Consider the following 26,812-nt stretch of genomic DNA (forward strand, 5'->3'; position numbering starts at 1 on the left):
AGCAATCAAGGCTGAGGTCAACTGTGGCAGTTTCCATATGCTAAGGAAACCCACGGGACAAGTTAGGAGGCTTCACGCCATCTGAGCTATGACTACACTGAGGTTTTACTGCTACCAGTTACAGTGGGGTAACGGGGCAAGTGGAGGTTCACGCAGGAAACATTAAGTCCATTATTAATGCTGCTTAGCATTTTAGTACTAGAAGCAGCGTGGAACAGTTTCTTCCTTCTTTGAGAGCATGTCATGTTCAGCTCTCTCTTGGAACAATAAATAATAGGATGCTCAGACTCACTCATGGATATCTACCTATACAATTTATCACAATAAGATAATTTTCTCTGAAAAGATAGGAAAACACTAAAACAAAAAAAAGTTTATGCCCAGTTCCTGGTGGAAGTATGGGAAAATAAGAACTTTGATGCACTGCTAATAGGAGTTCAATCTATGATGTCTTGGTTGGGGGCGATTTAACACTGTCAAAATAAAAAAATGCACATGTCAAGAGAAGCAAGACACAGAGGTTTTAACAATATGTGAAAACTTAAAATGCATGGATTCCCACACAAGAGATAAATAGATCATTGTACAGTGTGATTAATTCCCAGTAAGAAAAATTTTAAAGATATAAAAATATAAGCTTGCATATGCATGAATTTTTATTTTCTTAAGTATTCATTAAAAGCCATTAACCACAGGTGTCTGTCTTTGGAGAGAACGACTAGGGCCAGGGAAGTCTTTGATTTTCATCTGTCTGAAAATTTATTTTCAACAACAACAACATTTCTGGGAGTGGAGACTATGAATTATTCTTGAATTATTCTTTGCATTTTCCTGTATAAAAAGAAAAGATAAATTTTATTTTTTAAAAAGACAATTGTCTGACTCTTGGGTTTCTCAGTCTTCACTCACCCTCACACTAAAGAATGTGAGGGAATGGTAAATGTAACATAAACAGCTCATGTACTGCTGCACAGTTCCAATTTTTGTACTCCTTTTAAAAGATCAGTCTTATGGAAACGACCCTTCAAGGCAGCGGTCAGCAAACTGGGCCAAAAAGTCTCTGCTGCAACTCCTCAGCTCGGCTGTTGCAGTATGGCAGCAGCCACAGACAAGTCACAGAAATGGTGTGGCTGCGTGCCAATAAAACTTTATTTATAGAAACAGGCTGTGCCTTCCATTTGGTCTCCAGACTGTTCTTTGCCAAGCTCTGCTTTAACTTACCATTGTTCAAAGGAAAATGACTCTTGATGTCACCTCTGGCTTCCATCCCCTGTAAGCCCTGGACTGGTCAGGAGACCCCTCAGGAGCACAGTGGGCCAGCGTGCTCAGTCTTCTTCCTGGCGGGAGGCCCTTGGTCATTTAGAAACTAACAAGCACCTCAAACAGCTTTTGTTTGGGTGGGGAATATCTCCTGACATTTATCATATCAGAAATTAAAAAACGAGAAATTTCAAATTATTAACTCATGAAAAACAATCCACTTCTTAAAGGTTAACATGACTAATGAAATTACAACTTTAATGGAAATAACTATAGTCAAAAAAACTAGTGAGAGGTATAGTGTTGCTTTATATTGTGTTGCAAATCTCAGTGATGTCTGACTTAAAAGAAGACAGGTAGGATCGTCTTATCTGCTCTGCCTTCAACTGTATGTTCCTTGGGTGGGAGTGCATAAGAAAACCTGGCCTCACAGAAACACATAACTGAGAAAGGGAGAAATATCTTCAGAGCCTCTTCTGATAAGAAAAGATGCTGTCAAGCTCTGAATGGTGAATACAAGTTTTCCAAAATTCTTGTTCTCACTAGAAGTTCTAATTTTATCATTGGCAATGAAAACTGTCTACTTGTTTTCCTTGAAGCAAGGCTCCATGTCACTTATCTTCATGAAAATATCTGCCACATACCAAGTTTGAATAATCACAGCTTCTTTTTCAGTGACCTGTCAAGCAAAACTGGTGTCCCACGAGAAAAGCAGCTGGTTCAGCTCACAACTCAGACTATCTGAGTGCTTGCTTTCTGCAACAGCCATCATAGTTCAGAATGCAGCAAAAGGGCTTATCAGTATCTTCCAGCTGATTATACAGAATATTTAAAAAGAGGCATACTTAGGGTCAAAATTTAGTAGAATTAATAATTTCACTGATTCACCAAGTTTATTTTTCAGTGAAGCTGACCTTCTGTGAGTGCCCTGTAGTGAAGAATATGATCATTATCTGTCCATCTGGGGGTCACTGCTTTGATCAGCGCTAATGCACTGCCACTGTTGCCCATTACAAATTTTGCTTGCACCAACACTGTAACTGTCAACACAGAGAAAAAGACAAAAAATGTTTTAATATTGTTATGAAAATAATTTTCATCTCATGGACCTCTTTGAAAGGATCAAGGAACTCCCCAGGGTCCTCCGACCAAACTTTAAGAATTCTTGATGAGGTTTAATATATTTATACTCATGTAAAATCAGTGGCTAATGTTCCCCTCTGTCTGCAATGTCACATGGTATCAATGTGAGCTTGCTTTATTCAGCTCAATTTCTTCCTTTGTTACGACAGAATGTGGATTAAAATGTATAATAAGACACCTGAAAAAAGGGTTTCTCCATTGCTAAAAAAAGAAGGAAAAGTTTTGGTTTTGTTTTTTTTTTAAGAAAAATTACAATTCTTACAGGAAGGTAAGGTGCCGGTGCTCCACAAGATTCTGCCACAAGCAATCTTCTTTCTGGGTATTTGTGATTAATCTAGAGTAAAAAATAAATGAATCAAACATAAACAAAATACCCTCCCTTCCTCCAAAACAGAATTATTTTTCACCACAAATCCTGTTAGGAATGCAATAAGGCTTCTTTCTTCCCACTTCTGAGGATGCCTATACCTGGATCAGGACTAAGGGACTCAGGGAGAGCCTGAAAAATGAGATCACAGGAGCTATCTGTTGAGAAAGAGGATAAAGCAAAGATGAAAATATGGCAAGGTGCCTAGAGATTGTGGGCTTGCCCAAGACAGCTTTCCTTAGGATGTCAGGAGCAAACTTTTCCTTCCCTAGGAACATTATTGGATTTTCAGATTTGGAAAATCCAGCTTCTAGATATTTACTGATATGGCCTACAATATGTACAGGAATGATCCTTCATTCCTCTTTTTTACCTCAAGGATTAAGTTGCAAATCATCAGTGATTTAACCAGAGCTCCTGACTGGTGTTATGACTTTGTTTTTAAAGTAAGCGATGTCAATTTATTCCTGCTTGCATATGTAAGATCATGGGGTTTTACTATTATGTAATGACTACACTGAATCATAACAAAAAAATGACAAAAACAAAAAAAATGACACATACTGGGTTTTGTTCCCATATGTCTTCTTCATAGAATAGAAATCTTTCTTTGACTGGAAAAGAAGTATATCTGTTCTCATATTCCCATATGAAAAGGTGGGGATAACTCATTAAAGTACTGGATGCCTAAAGTTAAGAAAAGAAATTGGGGACACATGGTTTTCCACGGCAGGAGTTCACTGTGTCCCCCTCTACCTGACAAATAAAGCTATTCTTTCCTACTTCACCCAAAACTTTCTTCAAGATTTGATTTGAAACTTGTGTATAGAGGCCAAGCTTTTGATAACAGTTATTACCAAACTAACACTATTGGTCTCAGTTTTCTCAATGGTAAGTAAAAAAGATTGAGCAGATGATCTCTAGAGGTCCTTCCTTGTGACACTAAAAGAGCCTCAATCCCATCAGTAGAAGTAATGTTGGTTCTATTTACCTCTACAGAGCCAAGCAGTCAAAATCTTATGTGATTTCAATTTACTTATCAGGGCCAATTATGAAAAAAAACTTCTGGGGGCACAGTGGTAAAGAATCTGCGAATTGCAAGACATGCAGGTTCAATTCCCTGCAGAAGGAGATGGTAACCCACTCCAGTATTCTTGCCTGGAAATGTCTATGGATAGAGAAGCCTGGCAGGCTGTACAGTCCATAGGGTCACAAACAGCTGGTCATGACTGAGCAGGAGCGCTATCAGGACTTTGTATTTAAAGTAGAAACCACAGAAGCATAACACTGCGAGGTCAGCATTTGTGGAGGCTGATTACTTAGTACTCACATTAGAATCAAGTAAATCAAGTAGTTGTGCAAACTTCTAATTTTTAACCAGTTTATAGATGACCAATCAAGAAAGTTAGTAAAATGTATCCAAATAGTGTTGCAGGGAAGAGCCAGTTCTGACCATGCTGGATCACTTTCTTTGACTTTAACCTTTGCTTTTTGTTGCTTTTGTTACTATAATCATACATAATGTCCTGCCTCAGATGCCCCTCTGCTTGTTAAACTGAAGTGCCTTTGTTCAGCTCACAGAAAGAAAAATCTGACCCTACCTACCTGTGAAAAGAAGATATTAACACTTCCCATTTTGCAAGACTGATGGCCCTTATTACTTCCTCCTTGTCTCTCCCTCTCCATTCTGCCTTTTTACTTCAGTTCCTCACCACTTTTCTCAGTGGTTCTATAAAAGAACCTGGCATCCAGACCCCTACCAGATGGTGTCTTCCATCATAGTTTTTTCTTCATTTAATACTATAAGCGCATCTCCATATCATCAGGTAGTTTTTATTATTTAATGCCAGTAGTAGTGTAGAAAAAAAAAAAAAAAAGAAAGAAATTATGCAGCAATCTACTGGGCAACAAACTGGAGGCAGGCGGTTGACAGATCGCTGATGTCCATGTTTATTCGGGTTACAGAGAAAGAGGGGGCAGGGGAGCTGTTGGTAACTGAGATCTCCAAGTTTCGAGTTAGACTCAACCCAGAAACAGTAACCTCAAGACAAAATGGTTTGAATGTCATAATATGTCACACATAAACTCACACGTTTCTTTAGTCTAGCAGGATGTCTCAAAATTAAAGGTACATACAACAATCAACTGTATTCCTACAAACTTTCAATGAACAACCAGAAAAATACAGAAAATTATATTTACACAATAGTATTAAAAAGAATAAAATACTCAGGAGTAAACTTTAAACGTATGTACATTATATTCTGAAGACTAAAAAACATTACTGAAAGAAAATTTAAGAAACCTAAATAAACGGAGAAGTGAAGTGAAGTGAAAGTTGCTCAGTCACGTCCGACTCTTTGCGACCCCATGGACTATACAGTCCGTGGAATTCTCCAGGCCAGAATACTGGAGTGGATAGCCTTTCCCTTGTTCAGGGGGTCTTCCCAACCCAGGGATCACTCCCAGGTCTCCCATATTGCAGGTGGATTCTTTACCAGCAGAGTAAAAAGCTCGGATTTTACTCTTCACAGTGATTCCACATGAAGAAATCCATGCATCATTGCCAAAATAAACGGAAAGACATCTTAAATTCATGGACTGAAAGGTTCACTACTGGAATGGCAACATTCTCCAGATTGATCTACAGATTCAAGGCAATCCTTACAATTTCAGCTGGCTTCTTTGCAGAAATTGACATGTTGATCTTAAAATTTACACAGAAATTAAAGGGATTCAGAATAGCCAAAACAACCTTGAAATACAAGAATCAATTTAAGGGGTTGGGGCTTCTTTTGTGGGTGATAAAACTGTTCTAAAATTGACAGTATTGATGGCTGTGTATCTCTGTGACTACTCAAAACCACTGAATTGTAGACTTTAAATAGGTGAGTTGTATGCTATCTGAATTACAATCTCGATAAAGCTTAAAAGAAGATGGAAAAACCATTTTAAAAGACATGTACATATATAGAACTGCAGAGAACTGTAAACTCAGAGTTGTGTATATTGTTTCCAACTTGAGTTTCAGTGGTTAGAATCTCACCCTAAATTAGTGTGCATTACAATCTACAGGTAACATAGGGACTGTCAGAGAAAATATGAGTGTATATAATGTTCCCTTTCAAATAATGTCTCTAGATTACTAAATTAGTAGATGACTCTACTAAATTTTAAAGAAAAAAGTAAATATTTGAAGAAAGTGGGAAGAGAATTCTCAAAGACCATATACTTTAGCAATATTCTGGAGAGTAATATTTTTTCTTAAGCAACAAGTGACAGAGCAGGTATAAATAAGGCCATGAAATCTGTTCATAAGTAAGAAATTCATCTTTTTACAATGGAACAATGAGTTACTTAATGACCTAAATGTCAAGTGTACAAAGTCAAAGATCCTGAATTCTAGAGAAGACAGGAATATTCAATATAAAACTCAAAGTGTTGCTAGTAAATAGTAAGTTGAATTTTAAATATACAGACTGCTTACATCAAAGGTTTACACTTTATATTCTGTATATATTTATAATATATACAAGTATACAGTATATACAGATACTATGTCTATTATTTACCCCCTTACTTATACATACACAGAACCTCTTGCTTTCCCTGAACTCATTAGTATTTTTATATTTTTTTTGTATTTTGTATCTCACTTGATTCAGAATAAAGCAAAACATCCCAGACGTTTCTTAAGCACTGTTAAACCACCAGGCTGGGCAACAGAAATAGTAGCATAATTTATATCCCACACATTTCCTAATAGCATTTTTATAACATGAGCATTGACAATGACCTAGAATACAACAGCTAGAGAAAACCCAATACAGCGTTTACCTGTCCCAACACTGTGGTAAAAGTTCAGCATCAACACGTGTGGGCCCAACGTGACGTGCAAATGCCACACAGCCTCTCAGTACCATTTGCCTGAGATACAGAACTAATGGATGTAGACTAGCATTTGCACTAGGAAGCACAACTAGGACTAAGGGTTAAAAAGAGTCAGCTCGAATTATCATGGAGTACAACTACTTTGTACAATCAAATTTGACTTTTGACTTTCCCCAGTAGATAGGCTGCCCCAAGGGAGTGAGTTTCTTAAGACTAGCCCTTCCAGCAACGGCAACACCATTTGAGAGATGTTGTGAAGAGATTCTCTACTGCTGTAAAGCTGAATCTCCTAAATTAACTTCCCATATATATAACACATTCTGAGATTATGTTTAATGCTTCCATTTCTAATGAATTTCAGTTTCTAGTCACTAAATCAATCTATGATTACTTTCCCAGCATTCCTATAATTCAGTTTCCCAGGTGGCACAGTGGTAAAGAATCCACCTGCCAATGCAGCAGACCCAAATGACATGGGTTCGATCCCTGGGCTGGGAATGTCCCCTGGAGGAGGAAATGGCAACCCAGTCCAATATTCTTGCCTGGAAAAATTCCATGGACAGAGGAGCCTGGCACGCTACAGTCCATGGGGTTGCAAAGAGTCGGACACGACTGAGCAGACAGATTTCTGTAATTAAAAACTATGATACCGTATTAGTAAAATGATACTTAAGTGAGAATTTTTGGTACGGAACCCAAGATAACTGTAGTAGGCAGCATCTGACATGACTCCTAATGAGGTCAGTCTCCCGATAGTCATGCCTGTGTGTAATCCCATCTTGGTGAGTGCAGACTGGACCCAATGGTTTGCTTCTAACGAACAGAATAATGGCCAAAGTGATGGGATGTAACTTATGAGATCAGGTTACAAAAGCCTGTGACATCCATCTCATGAGACAGTCTTTTCTGCCTTCTCCGCTGGCATGCTCTGAAGACACTACCACGTTGAATGGTTTCATGTGGAGAGAAACTGAAGGCAACTTCTGGTTATAAGTCAGTGAAGGAGGAACCAAAGCCTGCAGTCCAAAGATCCATGAGAGACTGAATCCCGCCAATGACCAACCACGTGAATGAGCTCAGACACAAATCCTTCCCCCATGGAACTTCAGGTGACCACAGCCACAGACAACACCTTGACCACAGCTTTATAAGAGACCCAGATGAACTGACTCACAGAAATCGTAATACAAGTGCTACTTTAAACCACTTTCTTTTGGGGTAATTTGTTATAAAACAATATATAAATAATTAATATGATAGTTTCATTTGATGATAGATTTATAATTCAAAATTTTGAAAAAGATTTTTCACTTTTCAGAATGAAGGTACATTTAAAATGACTCTGAAAGTCAGAATGGAAGTTTCTTTTTTTTTACTTCTGATTATCTATGACTTCAAAACCAGTAAAACTTGATGGAAAAAAAAGCAGGTTTTCCATAGATGTTTCAAAGCAGCCAACTTTAAGGAAAACCAAAACAGAATGTTTAATTCAAATCAACTATAAAAGCAATTACTCATTGCTGTTTCTTAAAATATGTTGATTTAACTGCAAATTGAAGAGTGACTTTATGTTTCTACTTAGTTTATCCAAGTCAGCTACAACTGTTCTCTCAGGCTGAGGAGAACAATGACAGACAATAAGTATATGGGCGGTAGGAAAATGTTGAGCCAATATGTCTTCATCGTATATGGCAGTTTCCTTTCACCATAACCTTGTAATTTTTATCTATATGATTTCCCTTTATACTTATGTCATTGTCTTCTCTGATGGCTTCTCAACTTTTCTTTTTCTATTTTCTCCTACTTTAGGAAGGCATTCACTTTAGAAAGTGAATAAAAGAAAAATGGAAAAAGAAATTCCCAGGCTTTAAGATAAGACATTTAGCTTCCCACTACAAATTTCTTCATTTCTGATCATTTCTACCCCTACTAGTCTGTTAAAATAATAGGAGTCATATACATAGGTTTCAGAAATATTTGATAATTATAATAAATGAACTGTTGAAATTTAAGCATTTTGAACAAATGTAAGAAGTATACACTTGTATAAGACCTTCATGTGAAATAACTTGAAACCATGAGTCACCATCACTATATTAAACATGTACAAATTTGTTCAAAAAATGTTAAGCCCCTCAAAATAAACTTCTTAGTCAGCAGAATCAAGAGTCACAATTGTAAAAAGTAGGTCAGTTTTGAAATATACTTGAAAAACAGAAAAGATCAGATGGCTACAGATTATTAATAGCATTGGAAACAGACTCCTGTGATAGTAAAAATACTATTTCTACTTGTGGGAAATCATAAATACTGTTCTTACTTGTGAACTTATTTGACTGATATTTGACACAATGGGCTTCCCTTGTGGCTCAGCTGGTGGAGAATCTTCCTGCAATGCAGGAGACCTGGGTTCGATCCTTGGGTTGGGAAGATCCCCTGGAGAAGGGAAAGGCTACCCATTCCAGTATTCTGGCCTGGAGAAATTCCATGGGCTATAGTTCCAATACTTTGGCCACCTGATGGAAAGAACTGACTCACTGGCAAAGACCCTGATGCTGGGAAAGATTGAAGGCGGGAGGAGAAGGGGACGACAGAGGATGAGATGGTTGGATGGCAGCACCGACTCGACAGACATGAGTTTGGGTAAACTCCGGGAGTTGGTGATGGACAGGGAGGCCTGGCGTGCTGCAGTCCGTGGGGTCGCAAACAGTAGGACACGACTGAGCAACTGAACTGACACAGTAGGTGAAAATATGGTGTTAGATATGGCTGCTAGCAAAGAATTACCAAAAACGCAATATAGCTGACCATAAAATTGGACAGTCACACAAGGAAGCTTGTGATTCAGTAAGTAAAGTAATATCTGATTATATGTCAAACTTATGCTAATTTAAAAATTTTGCTTTATTTTTTAGTCATATCAAATATAGTTAACAGTTTAGCTTATTCAAATAAATAACTTTATTTCTGAAAACTGGAAGATCAACTGCGAACATGCGTGTTTAAATCCTGATGCATCTTGACCTGAAGTCACGCTGATAGGTACTTTTGGCCACCAGGTGGCAGCTGTTAGCTTTACATGAGGAGTCTGTAAAAAACGGGCTATGTAAATTGAGCGATTTTTGCCCTGCATTCTAAACATGACAATGTAATAAGTAGTATGTAATTATTAAGTTTCCAAGATAGGAAATAGCATTTTCAAGGAGAAGATAAAATATTAATTTTCCTATATAGCACCATCAAATTGTCCTCAGAAAATTTTCAGTTTGCAAAGAATGGAACCTGATTGAATTTCCCTTAATTCTATTCAGCTAGCATGTATATTAATCTTGACTGGATCCTGAAAAAAGCATGTCTCTCTGCTTGCTTAGGTATATTTTCATAAGGGTAGGAAAGAGATACATGTTCACAGAATTTAAAAGTCTACATGACTTTTTATTCTCATGGTGGAGAGAAATTCCTTGTGTTTTAAATTTGGGGCTTGATTTGTCTTATGGTTCACTTTATGATTTTCCAACATTCTCAGAAGAGGTAAAAACTTTAACAGTCAGTAAAACAAGAACTAAAATGATATCAAGTTACCTAATCTTAATGTACAATTCTATTGTTTTGCTAACGTATAAGCAAAAATTATCTGCTTATTAAGATAGAAAATTACAATGTGGAAACATTTCAACAGCTCAGTCTTGTCCAACTGGTGCTTAGTCTGCTTACCCTCCACTAGGATATTCTGTTCATGTTCACACTTGCACAGCTTCTCCTAGTGTTTAAAAGTCTACTTTCTGGGGAGACATCTATCACGATTGCCTGAGCAAAAATCCCATTCCCCTTTCTTGCAGAAGTCTCTTGGCTATGTGTCTTGTCCCCCTGGCCCCACCACTCTCAAGCCCCTCACCACCCCCAAGTACAACTCATTTCTCCACTCAGGCATCCTTGATTGTGGCGTTCGAATCAGGACTAAGCAAAACACTGTATCCCTCTAGCCATACCGAAACTGCTTTACAGACAGCTTGGTGATGCAGACATTCCTATGTTAAATATTTTATTTCTGGTAAAGCATAACTATTAAGAGGCCATGCTGTATCTAGTTCATCTGTGGCGGGGGAGGGAAATATTTAGGAGTTCTTGGAAATCAAATGTGAAAGAGAAAAGCAAAGACTTAATGGAATAACTAGCAGTCCAAAGATAACTAACACAAAAGTGCAGAAGTTCAACGTAAGCAGTTGGAATGACAAGAAAGAAAACACTGTAGGGCCTTCATTGTGAACAAGGTCAGTGTTTCCTTTATTAAAAGAGACCTCAGACAGAAAAGATGGCATTGAGATTAAAAAGGTAATCATGATGCCAAATTTAAAAAATGAGCAAGTCAACATTATACTTATTTCCCAAAGAAGTAGTCAGATTCCACAACTGCTCATCATCTGGCCTCTTGATCAAATTGAAAAGTATGTGGAGAAGCTGGTCTCTCCTTAGGCTCAGGATGCGGGCAGGCTGCACACAATATGAGGGGGATCAACTCCTAAAGAAACACGCAGGTGGAAAAAGTCAAAGTAAAAATGCATTGCAGAATATTCTTTTCCCCCCAAAGTATTCATAAATGGAAGTTTTAAATGAAATAAACCTCAACATAGAGAGGAGCATATTTTTATTTTGTAAGGCTGATAATTCAAGAGAAAAACATAAACATAGGTGCAGAAGGTGCACATCACAATGCAATAAAGTAACTTATGATTGAACTCACCTTGTTTTCTCATCCAATACTTCCCAAGGGTCTATTACCTTTTACACTAAGTAACATTTTATCTTACTATAAGCTGATATAGTAGTTTAAATTTTGAAAGTGCTTTTACATAAAAACTTGCAGAAGTTGACTATATTTTAAAACCTAAAATGAAGAACAGAAAATAAAGATAACCCTTCGTACTTCCATAAGCACAGTAGGATCAGAAATAATTAATAATTTTATACCCTTAGTACCTAACCTAGTGGCTAATTAAAAAGACCATCTTCACAGGTGAAAGCTCTCCATAAAAGCATCTGCAGAAATGTTCTATTTTGAAGTGAAATTTTAAAATATTTTGTTCCACTTTCAACATACAGAGGTAAATTTAGTATTTTCAAGGAAACAGACAAGAGTTTATTTCTCTTTTACAAAGTATTTGAAAATTAAAGTTTTTTTCACATTTTAATTAAACCGAGGCAAAATCCTAAAATACATTTCAAAGATATTAATGTTTTTCACTTTTGAAGTAGATTTGCAAATCTAATGAAATAAAAGCTCAAAAGTGATAAAGTATATTTTGGAGAGAAATCCTCTAAGTGATTTTGCAGATTATTTTCAAGAAATCACTATGATATAATAAAAAGGGTAGAATGATTATTCTCATTTATTTTTCCCACCTACCTCCCTATCCACCAAAAAGTACTAGCAGATTTAAAATAGGAATCAATCACCATGTACGAATGCATGACACTTTAAAGAAAAGTCTACATTATTCTGAAGATGCTCCCTTAGAAACAGATGATATGCTTTTAGAGTTGAGACTGAAACTAAGGCATGACTAGAAGTCCTTTCCATTATTTCTAATGTCTTACATATATGATGTTAAATTAGAATTACACTATATAAAACTAAATTCAAAGCACAAAGATGTAGATAAGAAGAGGAAAAACAAGTCTGAGAAGCAGAAACAAATTTAAAACACTTATTCTGCCATCTTTCAATGGCAACCCACTCCAGTGTTCTTGCCTGGAGAATCCCAGGGACAGGGGAGCCTGGTGGGCTGACGTCTATGGTGTCGCACAGAATCGGACACGACTGAAGTGACTCAGTAGCAGTAGTAGTAGGTTTTAGATTAGTGAATAACTGAAAAGTGGGGAAAATAATTTTGCACTGGGAATGGAACAGTATATGTATGGGTCCTTGTATTTTGACGTTTTCCAAAGATGCTTACTCTGAGGCTTGATGGGTGAGGACCATTAATACCAAGGATCCTTAGAGAACCCCACTGAGATTGCTAAGGGCCAGTGACACTAGTGAGAGGACTGGGATGGCACATAAGCACAGTCCACTGAGAGTAAAAGTTTAAGGATGAAAAGGCAGTTATTCTAGAAAGTACTAACAAAAATAAAATATCTTAATGCCTGAAAAATCAAAAAGTCCCTAAGTGTTTAACTTGTACTTTTCCCTCATGGCCGATCTTTCTCTCCCATGGGTTTTCTTGCTTTCCCCTAACCCTTCTTCCTGCTTCCCAATCATCTCCAAATATTCACTCTTAAACTATCTCACTCTACTCTCTTCCTATTGCATTACTCTTTAAAGAAATAAAGTTATGAAGTGTAGGTAAGATACTGCTCTAACTGCAACTACATGCATACACCCTATGTTTAAAATACAGAATAATACTTTCTTTATCTCAAAAACACGTATACCAAAATAACTGTGTTACTGTTTACTTTTGGTGCCTTACATTTTCTTTTCCTTTTTTCTTTTTTTTTTTTTAAACCACGAGGCTTAGTGATCCTTATTCAAAGAGGAATTTTATGTTATACATTACTGTAATTAATCTTTTAAACTGGAATGTGACTACAGATGTGCCAAACCAGGAACGCTAAACTCAGAGTTCGAAGAGCTCCTGTCTCAAAACTCCTTAAGTACCAAAGAACCCAGTGAAAACCATGAACCTCTCTGAGTTTTTGTTTCCTCAACTGAAACATACAGGAATTAAGCTGAGTACAGAAATAAAAAATACATATGTTTTATCATTTTCTTATCTATTGCTAATAAGATTGTTAATTTTCCTTTCTGAGATCAAAGCTAGCCTCAAAACCCTTCTCAACACAGGAGCCATTACCAACCAATCCAAACTGACACATAGGAAAGGGAAAAAAAAAACTGGCAGTCCTTGTCTCCTTGAACTCTAAAATTCTGTGAATTTAGGACTTTAGAGAAATATTCTTTCACTTTTCTCAATCACAGTTAGTAATAATTTACACTGCCATCTGTTTTTATTTCTTGCTGGCTAAAATAGCAAATGTGGGAAGTCAATGCCAATACACTTTGGTTGATACTCTACGCCAAGGAGAACGGGGACATCCTGGCACCTTGAAGGCTGTGGCAGTTATAAAGTGTGCCAGATGGCTTCCTCTTCCTGAGCATCGCTGAGCTGAGAAGAGGTCCAGAAGGTGATGGTAGGAAAGAGTGGAAGCTGCAGTCTGCTTGTGACAGAGCCATCAGGACTTTAATTGCTAAGTTATAACCAAATTCAAATATCCTAATTTCTTCTTCCTCTGTCATTCATTTAATCACAACTTCTAGTTATACCAGTCTTCGAATAATGAATTCTGTAAGTACGTTATCTGCTGTGCTGCCTATCTTACTTCTTGTAAATTCACCGTTTTCAAGCCTCTGACCTACTAGTCTATCCACAAGACTCTATTTAGGATTTTCACACTACAGTTGACCCTTGAACAACACAGGTTTGAACTGTGCTGTGGGTCCACTTGTATGAAGTGTGTGTGTGCTTAGTCACTCAGTCATGTCTGACTCTTTGCAACCCCATAGACTATAGTCCGCCAGGCTCCCTTGTCCATGGGGATTCTCCAGGTAAGAATCCTGGAGTGGGTTGCCATGCTCTCCTCCAAGAGATCTTCCCAACCCAGGGATCAAACCCAGGTCTCCTGCATTGCAGGCGGATTCTTTATGGTCTGAGCCACCAGGAAAGCCCAAGAATACTGGAGTGCATAGCCCATCCTTTCTTCAGGGGATCTTCCCGACCTAGGAATTGAACCAGGGTCTCCTTCATTGCAGGCGGATTCTTTACCAGCTGAGCTACCAGGGAAGCCCACTTATATGTAGATTTTACCCCATAAATATGTACTACATTACTACACGGATCTGTGATTGACTGAATGTAAAATTATACTTGGATACTGAACTGTGCCGTGGTCAGCACACAATCTGTGCACTGTTCAAGGAAGGGTCAATGCTACGCATAAATGTATAGATTTGAATCAATATTCTCCCATTGGTATAATCATCTCCAACTGAAGAAATCTAGTGTTTAAAATAGTTTCCTTATAATTCTACATAAAATATTTAAAAAGCGGCATCTAGATTTTCAGAAGAAAATGTGACAGTGGTTTTAAAAACGTCTTTGAATAATAACCATGGCAAAATAATAAAGCTTTGATAAACACGATATCCAAAAGGAATCCCTTGCCTACCCTGCATAAAACCATTACTGAGTTCATATTTCAAAGCAACAGAAATTTTAGATATTTTCAAACATGCTTTATCAGTTAACATGTACTGAAGTGAAATATAAAACTGATCTCCTACTGATCTTTAGAGAGGAAATCAGTGTAGTAATCCAATTACAGAAGGTATTCCAGCAGTTTCTTACCATGGACACTAGGAAAGATATTTCTAAGGCCTTTAGAATTCATTACTCTAAAAGACTTAGTAATCTGCACTTTACTCAAGTAAATGAGTTTTGCTTCACCTGGTTTTGAAGCAAATGGTTTCTGCCATTTTGACAATACTAGTTCCCTCCATGTGAAGGACCTCCCACCCTTCCTATGAAATTTTGTACAGAATTAAACAGGAAAGGCTTCCAGTATTTTTCTTTCACTTTGACAAGTAAAACAAAATAAGTTCTAATGATAATAAAGAAATTGTTTTCAAGGTATTAAATATCTTCAGAGATGATTACATTTGATTTAATGAATAGTTTTACTTGACTTTCTCAGTCTTTAAAGGTTAGTATGTGTTCAGACTACAAAAACAGAAGAAAAATAGTACCTAAACAGGATTTAAAACAATGTGAGTGATCAGATGTTAAAGGGAAAATATATGAAGTAGGAAATGAGATCAGGCGCAATTTAAAATTTTAAAAAGTATGGGAATGTTGATATGATAATGACTCCAAGATCTGAAAGGAATCTAAAATACAAAAGGAAGTATTGCACTTAGATCACATGCCAATGAGGAAATGTTTTTCAGGTGAGGAAGCAAAACTCTACAATTCTAGAAAGGTGATATCAGTCCAATTAATTATAGGTCACCACTTGTCTTCATTATTCCACTGAAAATATTTCCTATAACCTAAGCTTCAAAAAATTTTAGATGGCTGTTACTAAATTTTGTTCATCTAGTCTTTTGCCTAGGAATTAAGCAATAATGAATTACAGCTTAAATTCAGATACTGATAAGTATACACCCTTTGATTTGGATTTTCAGTTGAAATTTGTCATGATGTTGGTAGTAACATACAAAGGAAAAAAAACATTACAAAGACTTATACACGGAAAAGGCAAGATTACTCACCTCTGGAAAAGTTTTATACTTCAAGGGCAGCTAAAATACCTATTCTTAGAATTATTAATATCTATAATTCCCAGGTCTCAGCCTTTATGAAGCCTAACTGAAATACTTAAGTGACTTTTAAACTCTGATACTGCTAAAGAGCATGTGATTTGCTCTGAAAATTACAAGATACACACAAACAAACACAACATGAGTGAAGAAGGTGGACCAAGCTTACGCAACCTACTATTTACTTTACTATACTTCTATTACTACATTACACTCACACAATTATAAATTATATTATTACTCTTGAGTTAAAAATTTACCATAAAGCAACCAGAAATGGTAATGTAAAAGAGTAAAGTTTGGTTTCTTAGATGATCAAGTCTTTAGAGTTACTAGCTAATTTTTAAGGTTTTTAGGGAATTGGTGCTCTCCTTTATCTTTTTTTTCCTTTTATAGCTTTAATGATACACATTTTACACAACACACTCTAAAGCAACCAATGGGTCAAAGGAATCACTAGGAAATTAAAATACTTTGAGATAAATGAAAAACAGAACATACCAAAACATGTGAGATGCAGCATAAGCAGAACACAGAGGGAAATTTATAGCCATAATCACCTACATTTAAAAAACAAACGAGATTCCAATTCAATAACCTTGCCACAAAAAGGAAACTAAACTAAAGGCCAGCAGAAAGAAGAAAATAATAAAGATTACAGCAGAGGTAAGTCTTATAGGACTTTTGGTCCTATAGGACTGGAAAAAAAAAAAAAAAACCCAGAATCAACAACATCAGAAGCTGGCTCTTTGAAAGGATCAATACAATTGACAATCTTTTACTTTGACTGACTAAGAGAAAAATAGAGAAGATGCAAACAACTGGAATCAGAAATAAAGGAGAGGACATTAGTAACAAACTCAAAAATATTAAAAGGATTATAAGTGAATACCATCAACAATGGCCCACCAACAAGTTAGATAATAAATGAACTAATTCCTAGGATCACATAAATGACAAAAACTGACACAAGAAGAAACAGAAAATCAAAACAGACCTATAACAGGCAAATAGATTGAATCAATAATTTAAAAACCTCTAGGATCAGATGACTTTGCTTGTGAATTCTAAAACACATTTAAGGAATTATTAATACTGGTCCTACTCAACTCTTTGAAAGTACAGAAAAGGAGGAACAATTCTTAACACATTCTGTGTGCAAATTCTATAAAGAATTTCCTGTTCATAAACTACAAGAGTTAATGCTGTTTGAATGTCAGTATTCCTCAAAGTGATCCACAGATTCAGTGCAATACCTATCAAAATTCAAATGACTTTTATGGCAGAGACCAAAACTGAGCATCCCATCATGTGGAACCAAAAGGGGCCCTAAATGGCTAAATGATACTGAAAAAGAGAACAAATCTGGAAGATTCATACTTCCTAATTTGAAAATTTACTGTAAAGCTACAGTAATCAAAATAGAGTGGAACAGCCATAAAGATAAAGACCCATGGTACAGAATTGAAAGTATACAAATGAATCCAAACATCTACATCAAACTGTTTTTTGACAAAGGTGCTATGACCATTCAATAAAGAAACAACTGTCTCTTCAACAAATGGTGCTGGGACACCTGGGTAACTACATGAAAAGAATACAGTTCTGAACTCCTGCCTCATTCCATATATTAACAAAAAACCAAACAAAAACATGGATCAATCACCTAAATATAAGAGCTAAAGGTAGAGAACTATTAGAAGAAAACATAGGGGTAAATCTTTCTGACTTCAGCTTTGGCAATGGATTCTTAGATGGATACCAAAAACATAAGCAACAAAAGAAAAAAATACAGAAATCAGATTTCCCAGAAATGAAAAACATCTGTCCATTTAAGGACAACATCAACTACAGGATGGAAGAAAATACTTGCAAATCAGATATGAGGTCAGAATTTGATATCCAGAATTGTAAGAACTCTTACAATTCAAAGACAAACAATCCACTTAAAAAATGGGCAAAGGATTTACTAAAATTTACTGCATGTGAGATGATAGCTCAGGGACAAGGGAAGAAAAGCTTTTATTGTACCTCTTTTCATATTCAAAAGATGTTAAACCATGAATATACATTATTTAATCAAACCTTACACTCTGTTTTTAATGCTTTATTTTGTAAATTATCTAGGATATTGCTATGATCAATCATACAAATGGACATTTTAATTGCATTCACATACCAATAACAAGGCTTACACTGATAAAAGAACACAAAAAACTTGAGAAATAAGAAAAAACAAAAATATTAATCCTTAAATCATAAGACCTTTTAAAAAATGTAAATTTATGAACTAGGGTAAAATATGAAATACAAGTAATCCAATATCAAAGGATATACTCAAACAAAAGTTTTGTGCTTCTATGCCCTGGGATTAGTTTCAAAGAAAGGCAAGATAAACCTCATTATTTACCAATTTAATTTTGAGGGAATACAACTCTGGTATATTAGAAATGGTAAATTTTCTGGTAAAACAAAATACGATAAAAATAATCTTTGCGACCCCACGAATCGCAGCACACCAGACCTCCTTGTCCATCACCAACTCCTGAAGTTTACTCAAACTCATGTCCATCGAGTTGGTGATGCCATCCAGCCATCTCATCCTCTGTCGTGCCCTTCTTCTCCTGCCCCCAATCCCACCTAGCATCAGGGTCTTTTGTAATGAGTCAACTCTTTGCATGAGGTGGCCAAAGTACTGGAGTTTCAGCTTCAGCATCAGTCCTTCCAATGAACACCCAGGACTGATCTCCTTTAGGATGGACTGGTTGGATCTCCTTACAGTCCAAGGGACTCTCAAGAGTCTTCTCCAATACCACAGTCCAAAAGCATCAATTTTCAGTGCTCAGCTTTCTTTATAGTTCAACTCTCACTCACATCCATACATGACCACTGGAAAAAAACCATAGCCTTGACTAGACGGACCTTTGTTGGCAAGGTAACGTCTCTGCTTTTTAATATGCTATCTAGGTTGGTCATAACTTTTCTTCCAAGGAGTAAGCATCTTTTAATTTCATGGCTGCAATCACCATCTGCAGTGATTTTGGAGCCCCCAAAAATAAAGTCTGACACTGTTTCCACTGTTTCCCCATCTATTTCCCATGAAGTGATGAGACCGGATGCCATGATCTTAGTTTTCTGAATGTTGAGCTTTAAGCCAACTTTTTCACTCTCCTCTTTCACTTTATATTTACATATATAATATATCTGATTACTGACAATGCAAATTTATAAAGACTTCATGCAGGACAATCAGATTTTAGTGGTAGAGTTTTTTATGATTAAAAAAGGGAAAATAAAAGTTAAAAAAAAAGCTTAAACTGCATCTCATAGCAATTAGATTTCTATGCTATTTTAAAGATTATCTTAAGGAAACATAGTAAAAGGGATGCAAACATTAATGCATTGCACAGATTATGTTACAAGCTGAAAAAGGAAAAAAGAAGCTCAAACACCATCCTGCCAGGCAGAACTGCAAAACAATCTGAAAGTGGACACTGATCCTTCAAGACAGAAAATTTTCATACTTCTTAATATCTCACAACTATTCTTAAATTTTAGGTAAAATAAAACTATAAGTAAGAAAACATTCACGTTTACCATTTTTAAATTAAAAGTACCTATACATATAAAAATTATTAAAGCTTTACATATATGTTTTCTTGAGGATCAGTATAAATTTCTTGTGCTAAACAGATAATTAAGGATAAGCTCTTATATGGGTTTTGCCAATGCATTGTGTACCTATCATACTGCAGGTCCCATGAATTATGATTAAAACCAGTGGTAAAGATTAAGAGGATAACAAAAGAAAACTTGTAGGACACGTTCGATAATATTCTGAACCAATTTAAAAAATCTGTGAAGTGCAAATTGATTTCATAAATTGAATAATTCAAAGAAATAAAACCTGTTTGCAAATAAATCATTCACTATTTAAATGAGATTAGAGATAATTTTTCCTTAATCTTTTAATGGCAAAATATAACTCTAAAAAATACTTTCTATAGTATTTATGGCTTATAACATAGGCAATGTGTACCAAAATAAATCTGCTACTCTATTTTAGACATTTAAAGCATCTGTCAATAACAGGTTAGCTACAAGAAAAATGAAAAAGATACTCTCAAAAGTTATTGTAGACAATATTATAACTATCCTATTCTAAGACAAGTCTAACTACTGCCAAAAAAATACAATAAAACTAACATTAATAAGAGGTAACTACAAGTACACTTAAGAAAAGAGTTTTATTATTAGTCCCTATTAATGTTCAATCCCAAGACTGTCTATTTCTGTAGGCAAGTCACACATATCATATCAAGAGAGAGATCAAATAAATTAGTTAACTGGTAATGTAGAGAACAGACAGTGTTCATGGCACAGAAATGGACCTATAGTAATAGTTAGTGTTGTAGAAGCTAATGACACTTTAAGCAAAATTGGAAAACATGAATACCATGCAGTTTTACTGAACTCACCTGACAGAGGTGTAAAACCATTCTCTAGGAGCAGAGATGCATGCACAAAAGTAAGAATATGATTGCAAGTAATAGACTTTAACAAAATAAAAATATAACACTAAACTTCAAAATGACGAAAAATGGACAACGTGACGATCTAGGGGATGACAGTACTTCTCTGGCTCTCACCTCTCTCTTGGCCAACAGCACTGATGTGCGGCAGGCAGCGCCCCAGCATTAGCATGATGCTCGTCTCACTGTCTGCAATCTGAGACACCTAGAAGACCACAGGGTTAATCAAAGACGACACTGGAGGCCTCTGGAGCGTGGCAGGACTTCAAGGCTATGATTTGGACCCTGTCACTTCCGTTTCAAACACATATTCAAAAGGACAATTTATGATGAGGAGGAAAACAAAAACAACCACCACCTGAGATTCCAAACAGGACAAACATTTTTGTAGACCAGAAATGGATTTAAAACACTAGCAAGAAGCAAGGGAGCAGACAGGGAGGCTTACTAGACTTCAGTTCTGGGAACAAAGAGCGATAACACAGGATTGGGGCAGCTTCAATGGTTTTTAATCTTTGTTTTGAGGGGAAACGTACCCACAAAGTCACGATCTTTGGCTAAGGTGAAAGAGTAGTTTGCATAATGAAAACGCATGCAAGGGGAAGTCCATGGGGGTTACTCCAGTCTTACAATGAGAACTGCCAGACTGCATCCAAACCATTCTCTAGCTCTTTCAGATTCTTAAGGACACTGTGGGACAGAGGCCCAGGAGAGGTGAAGTGGAATCAACCGCAAGAAAGGTATTAATAGAAAGGGAGAAGTATCAAGAAAGGAGAAAAAAAAAACATCCTTTTAAGATAAGCCTGCAACAACCGTTACAAAGGACTTGATGAAAAGAAATCCGAGAGCCAATAAACCGCAATTGAAGACAATCAATCCTAGAGAATTAAAAATGGAGTAATCTAAAAATAACTGAAGCTATAAATAATATATATACCTGACTTGGTTTTCTAAATTACACCATAGAGAGGCATATAATTGTAGGTTGGTAGACATAAAAAATTAAAACTAGACTGTAAAGAGTCACTTTCATACTAAACAGAGCTTTAATCCAAAGATAAAAATAATCAACTATTTTCCTGAAAAGCTGAAAACTTGGGAATTTTTTCTTAGAGTGTTTGTTAGTTTAAATAACACATTTGTACTTGAAACAGAGTTGTGTTACAATTATTTTGGGGGTAAAATGCTAACAAGAAAAATGGAATGTTTTAAGAAAGTTGCAAGAATCTGGTATAACTTACCTCTGATCCTAAACAACTATCTGCTGACATTCGACAGAAAGAGCGTAGTGCCTGATGGAAAGCAGGAGACAACTTCCTAGAAAAAAACACTGAATGAAAATGGGACAATACCAAAGAGTTAAAATGGCGTTTAAGGAGAAAGTAAGTTGCAGGTTATAATTCCCATCATCGCATGAATCCTACCCCACAAATGTTTGAATTTCTCAGCTACAGAAGATTTAAGGTCACTTCACTGGAGAATCATACAGGGAAAAAGGAATAGCAATAGCTGCTGATCTTAAAAGAGCTTGATATTATGTGAATGAATGTCTTAAAAATGTTATTGGATTAAACCTGAAGTTGTATGGCAGGTCAATGACTATAGAAAGTGTTTGCAAAACCTGAAATGAGGATTTTTTTTTTCTTCCCGAATTCTCTAAGGTCCCAGAAAGGTAAAGAGTGGCTGCGAAGGATAACCTGGTGTGTTGCTGAGAAGTTCTGCAGATCTATATCATGATAATGATAACCCTTAATGTCAGAAACCCACACAATAGAATTAAAAATTAAAAATAAATGAAGGAGAGACTCATTCAACATTCACATACATTTTAAAGGATTTTTTGTAATTGAAAATATTAGCCTATTTATGTTTAATAAGGAAGGCTAAAACATTTATATTTGTAAAATAACACTGGTTTCTATGTAATAGTATTCATAGTACCTATGAGTTGTTACTTCATGTGCTTAATCTATGAAGAAAAGGGGTAACATCTAAGGTTACATAACAGAGGTTATTTAGCATACACCACAAAGCGGCCCCCAGTAGCATCTGATTTTGGAGTTAGTGTGCCAAAGCTGAAACCCTGTTTGCTCATTACATCCCCCTCCCCTATTCTTTCAGCAGAGAGAGCTACAAGGCATCTAACTGCCCAAGCCAGAAAGTCTTTAGCCTTCCCTTAGTTTTAAGCTCCTAATCCAATCAATTTTTACTTTCTAACTATCTTATAAATCTATCTACATCTTTCTAATAGAGAAAATTCCACCATTTCTTTCTTGGACTCTTCCAAAAGATATCCCATGAGTCTCCGTTCTTGCTACCTTCTAATTACCACTACACTAGAAGACTCTCTAAAACTTCAGTTCAGGTCAGTTCAGTTCAGTCACTCAGTCATGTCCAACTCTTTGTGACCCCACGGACTGCAGCACACCAGGCCTCCTTGTCCATCACCAACTCCCGGAGTTTACTCAAACTCATGTCCATTGAGTCAGTAATGCCATCCAACCATCTTATCCTCTGTCATCCCCTTCTCCTCCCGCCTTCAATCTTTCCCAGCATCAGGGTCTTCTCCAATGAGTCAGTTCTTCGCATCAGGTGGCCTACGTATTGGAGTTTCAGCTTCAACATCAGTCCTTCCAATGTACACTCAAGACTGATCAGATCTTCTTGCAGTCCAAGGGACTCTCAAGAGTCTTCTACAACACCACAGTCCAAAAGCATCAATTCCTCGGCACTCAGCTTTCTTTATAGTCTAACTCTCACATCCATACACGACTACTGGAAGAAACACAGCCTTGACTAGATGGACCTTTGTTGGCAAAGTGATGTCTCTGCTTTTAAATGTGCTGTCTAGGTTGGTCATAACTTTCCTTCCAAGGAGTAAGCATCTTCTAATTTCATGGCTCCAGTCACCATCTGCAGTGATTTGGAGCCCCCCAAAATAAAGTTTGCCACTGATCCCACTGTTTCCCCATCTATTTGCCATGAAGAGATGTGACCAGATGCCATGATCTTAGTTTTTTGAATGTTGAGCTTTAAGCCAACTTTTTCACTCTCCTCTTTCACTTTCATCAAGAGGCCCTTTTGTTCTTCTTCACTTTCTGCCATAAGGGTGGTGTCATCTGCATATCTGAGGTTACTGATATTTCTCCCGGCAATCTCGATTCCAGCTTGTGCTTCTTCCCGCCCAGAGTTTCTCATGATGTACTCTGCATAGAAGTTAAATAAGCAGGGTGACAATATACAGCCTTGATGTACTCCTTTTCCTATTTGGAACCAGTCTGTTGTTCCCTGTCCAGTTCTAACTGTTGTTTCTTGGCCTGCATACAGATTTCTCAAGAGGCAAGTCAGGTGGTCTGATATTCCCATTTCTTTCAGAATTTTCCAGAGTTTATTGTGATCCACACAGTCAAAGGCTTTGGCGTAGTCAATAAAGCAGAAATAGATGTTTTTCTGGAACTCTCGCATTTTCCTTGATCCACTGGATGTTGGCAATTTGATCTCTGGTTCTTCTGCCCTTACTAATTCCAGCTTGAACATCTGGAAGTTACGGTCCACATATTGCTGAAGCCTGACTTGGAGAATTTTGAGCATTACTTTACTAGCGTGTGAGATGAGTGCAACTGTGTGGTACTTTGAACATTGTTTGGCATTGCCTTTCTTTGGGATTGGAATGAAAACTGACCTTTTCCAGTCCTGTGGCCACTGCTGAGTTTTCCAAATTTGCTGGCATATTGAGGGCAACACTTTCACAGCATCATCTTTTAGGATTTGAAATAGCTTACCTGGAATTCCATCACCTCCACTAGCTTTGTTCATAGTGATGCTTCCTAAGGCCCACTTGACTTCACATTCCAGGATGTCTGGCTCTAAGTGAGTGATCACACCATCGTGATTATCTGGGTGGTGAAGATGTTTTTGTACAGTTCTTCTGTGTATTCTTGCCATCTCTTTTTAATAGCTTCTGCTTCTGTTAGGTCCATACCATTTCTGTCCTTTATTGTGCCCATCTTTGCATGAAAATTTCACTTGGTATCTCTAATTTTCTTAAGAGATCTCTAGTCTTTCCCATTCTAATGTTTTCCTCTATTTCTTTGCAGTGATCACTGAGGAAGGCTTTCTTAACTCTCTTTGCTATTCTTTGGAACTCTGCATTTAAATGGGTATATCTTTCCTTTTCTCCTTTGCCTTTCACATCTCTTCTTTTCATAGCTGTTTGTAAAGCCTCCTCAGATAACCATTCTGGCTTTTTGCATATCTTTATCTTGGGGGATGGTCTTGCTCCCTGTCTCCTGTACAATGTCACGAACCTCCATCCATAGTTCATCAGGTACTCTGTTTATCAGATCTAGTCCCTTAAATCTATTTGTCACTTCCACTGTACAATCGTAAGGGATTTGATTTAGGTCATACCTGAATGGTCTAGTGGTTTTCCTTACTTTCTTTTAAAACTTAGATACCATCATGTTCCAAGTCTCTAAAATGAGTCAACACAGCTTATATGACTTAGTCTTAGCTTAATTCTCCAACTTCCCCTCCTGTTTTCTTCTCATTTGCATGCTTTGCTTCAATCTTCATAAATCCTTCTTAGCTCCCCAAGTGCAGTGTTCTTCCTGCTCCTGTTAGTCCCTCTTAGAGGGAAGACTTCCTCTTATCTCTTTGCCTGGTTCACTGCTACTTACTCCTAAGGTATAAAGTCAGAAAACACTTCTTCCCTGAAACCTTCCCCAGTCTGATGAGGCGCTTAGGTGCCCTGACTGTGTCCCCAGGCAAGCTGACCTTCTCTTTTATTACCGCCTTTCACAATATCATAATTGCCTGGCAGTCTCTCTCACACTGTAAAGTCTGTAACCAAAGGGTACCATATGTCTGGTTACCGTTACTGTACTCTTCATTTGGGCTTCTCTAGTGGCTTCATTTGGGCTTCCCTAGTGGCTCAGATGGTAAAGAATCTGCCTGCAATGCAGGAGACCCGGCCTGGATCCCTGGGTTGGGAAGATCCCCCAAAGAAGGGAATGGCTACCCACTCCATTATTCTTACCTGGAGAATTCCAGGGACCTCGAGAAGATTGGCAGGCTGTAGTGCATGGGGTCCCAAAGAGTTAGACACGATTGAGCAACTAACACTTTCACTCTTCTTTTAAACTTCATACTCTTCATTAACATTGCCTGACATACAGTTAAGAGCTAAAAAAGTTAGTTGGATAAATTTAACAATCATCTTTCTCCTGACAGTGGCTTTGGACTATAAAGGAGATATATGGAACTACTAAACATTAAGAACTACTACAAATGCCGCTGCATTATTTTTATGACTATATCTTAACCATATTAGATTAAATGCACTTTGAGGACTGGGCCACGTCTATTTCAATCACACACAACCACACACAAAGTTGTGGCATATGAGTAAAAAACTTTGCTTTGGGAAAAACAAAAATCAAATACTTCTCACTAATAGTGAGTACCTTTAAGTCTAAAACAAATTAGACCTGCTTTCCTATTACATCCCAACACTTGCTCTAATACTCCTCCATTTAATAGGAGGAGGAAGTATGACTGGCTCAGAATGCATCACAAGGTATGTGTGAGGATTAACTAAGCTAGCATATGTAAAGTATTTAGAACTGTGCCTGATATATAAAAAGATCTCAATAAATATTCCTCTCTTAGAGAATATTCTTTTTTCACATTATAATGTAAATACTTTTTGTCTCCTCTACTAGGAAACATAATAATGATGGGCAAGGGACCCTGCTTTAGTCATCTAAGTTCAATCACTGCTATTCAATAAAAATTAAATGAATTAAGATAACACTAATGACACAACATTACTAATGGAAGCAGACACAGGAAAAAGGACTAAGATCAAGAACTAATCCCCCTTTTAGTAAAGGCAACTATTGAATATCAAAACTTTCTACTGAATCTGATAATGACTGTAGAACACAGAAAAGGTGAAAAAAAAAAAAAAAAAACACTGGGTAAAATACAGCACACAGAACATACATATTATTTATGGTTTTCAGTACTTAGCTGAAATAGGACCTAGTTCATTTATGGTCTCTTCCTCTTTAAAACACAATTTAACTTAGTCATTACTTGTGATTTTTTTGCAGTGATGTGGACTCTGCTATGTGTTAAGTTCATGTCAGACCCATAAAAATTAATGTATCTGATCTGCAAAATAAGAACTGAAACTCTTCTAGTTTGACAATGTACTAAATAGCTGAAAGATGCATTTCA

The 26,812-nt window shown here is 36.8% G+C and overlaps 1 non-coding gene and 1 pseudogene across 1 annotated transcript; both read right to left on the reverse strand.

Annotated features, from left to right (window-relative positions):
- Nucleotides 1-26,812, reverse strand: part of LOC133069523 (RAB11-binding protein RELCH-like) — a 67,246-nt pseudogene that overhangs the window by 15,769 nt on the left and 24,665 nt on the right.
- LOC133069721 (small nucleolar RNA SNORD36) lies at nt 5,268-5,339 on the reverse strand. Its single transcript, XR_009695947.1, has one exon. It is a non-coding gene; the product is annotated as a small nucleolar RNA SNORD36 (small nucleolar RNA).

The sequence above is a fragment of the Dama dama genome, chromosome 14 (assembly GCF_033118175.1).
Source record: "Dama dama isolate Ldn47 chromosome 14, ASM3311817v1, whole genome shotgun sequence".
Taxonomy (NCBI): Eukaryota; Metazoa; Chordata; class Mammalia; order Artiodactyla; family Cervidae; genus Dama; species Dama dama.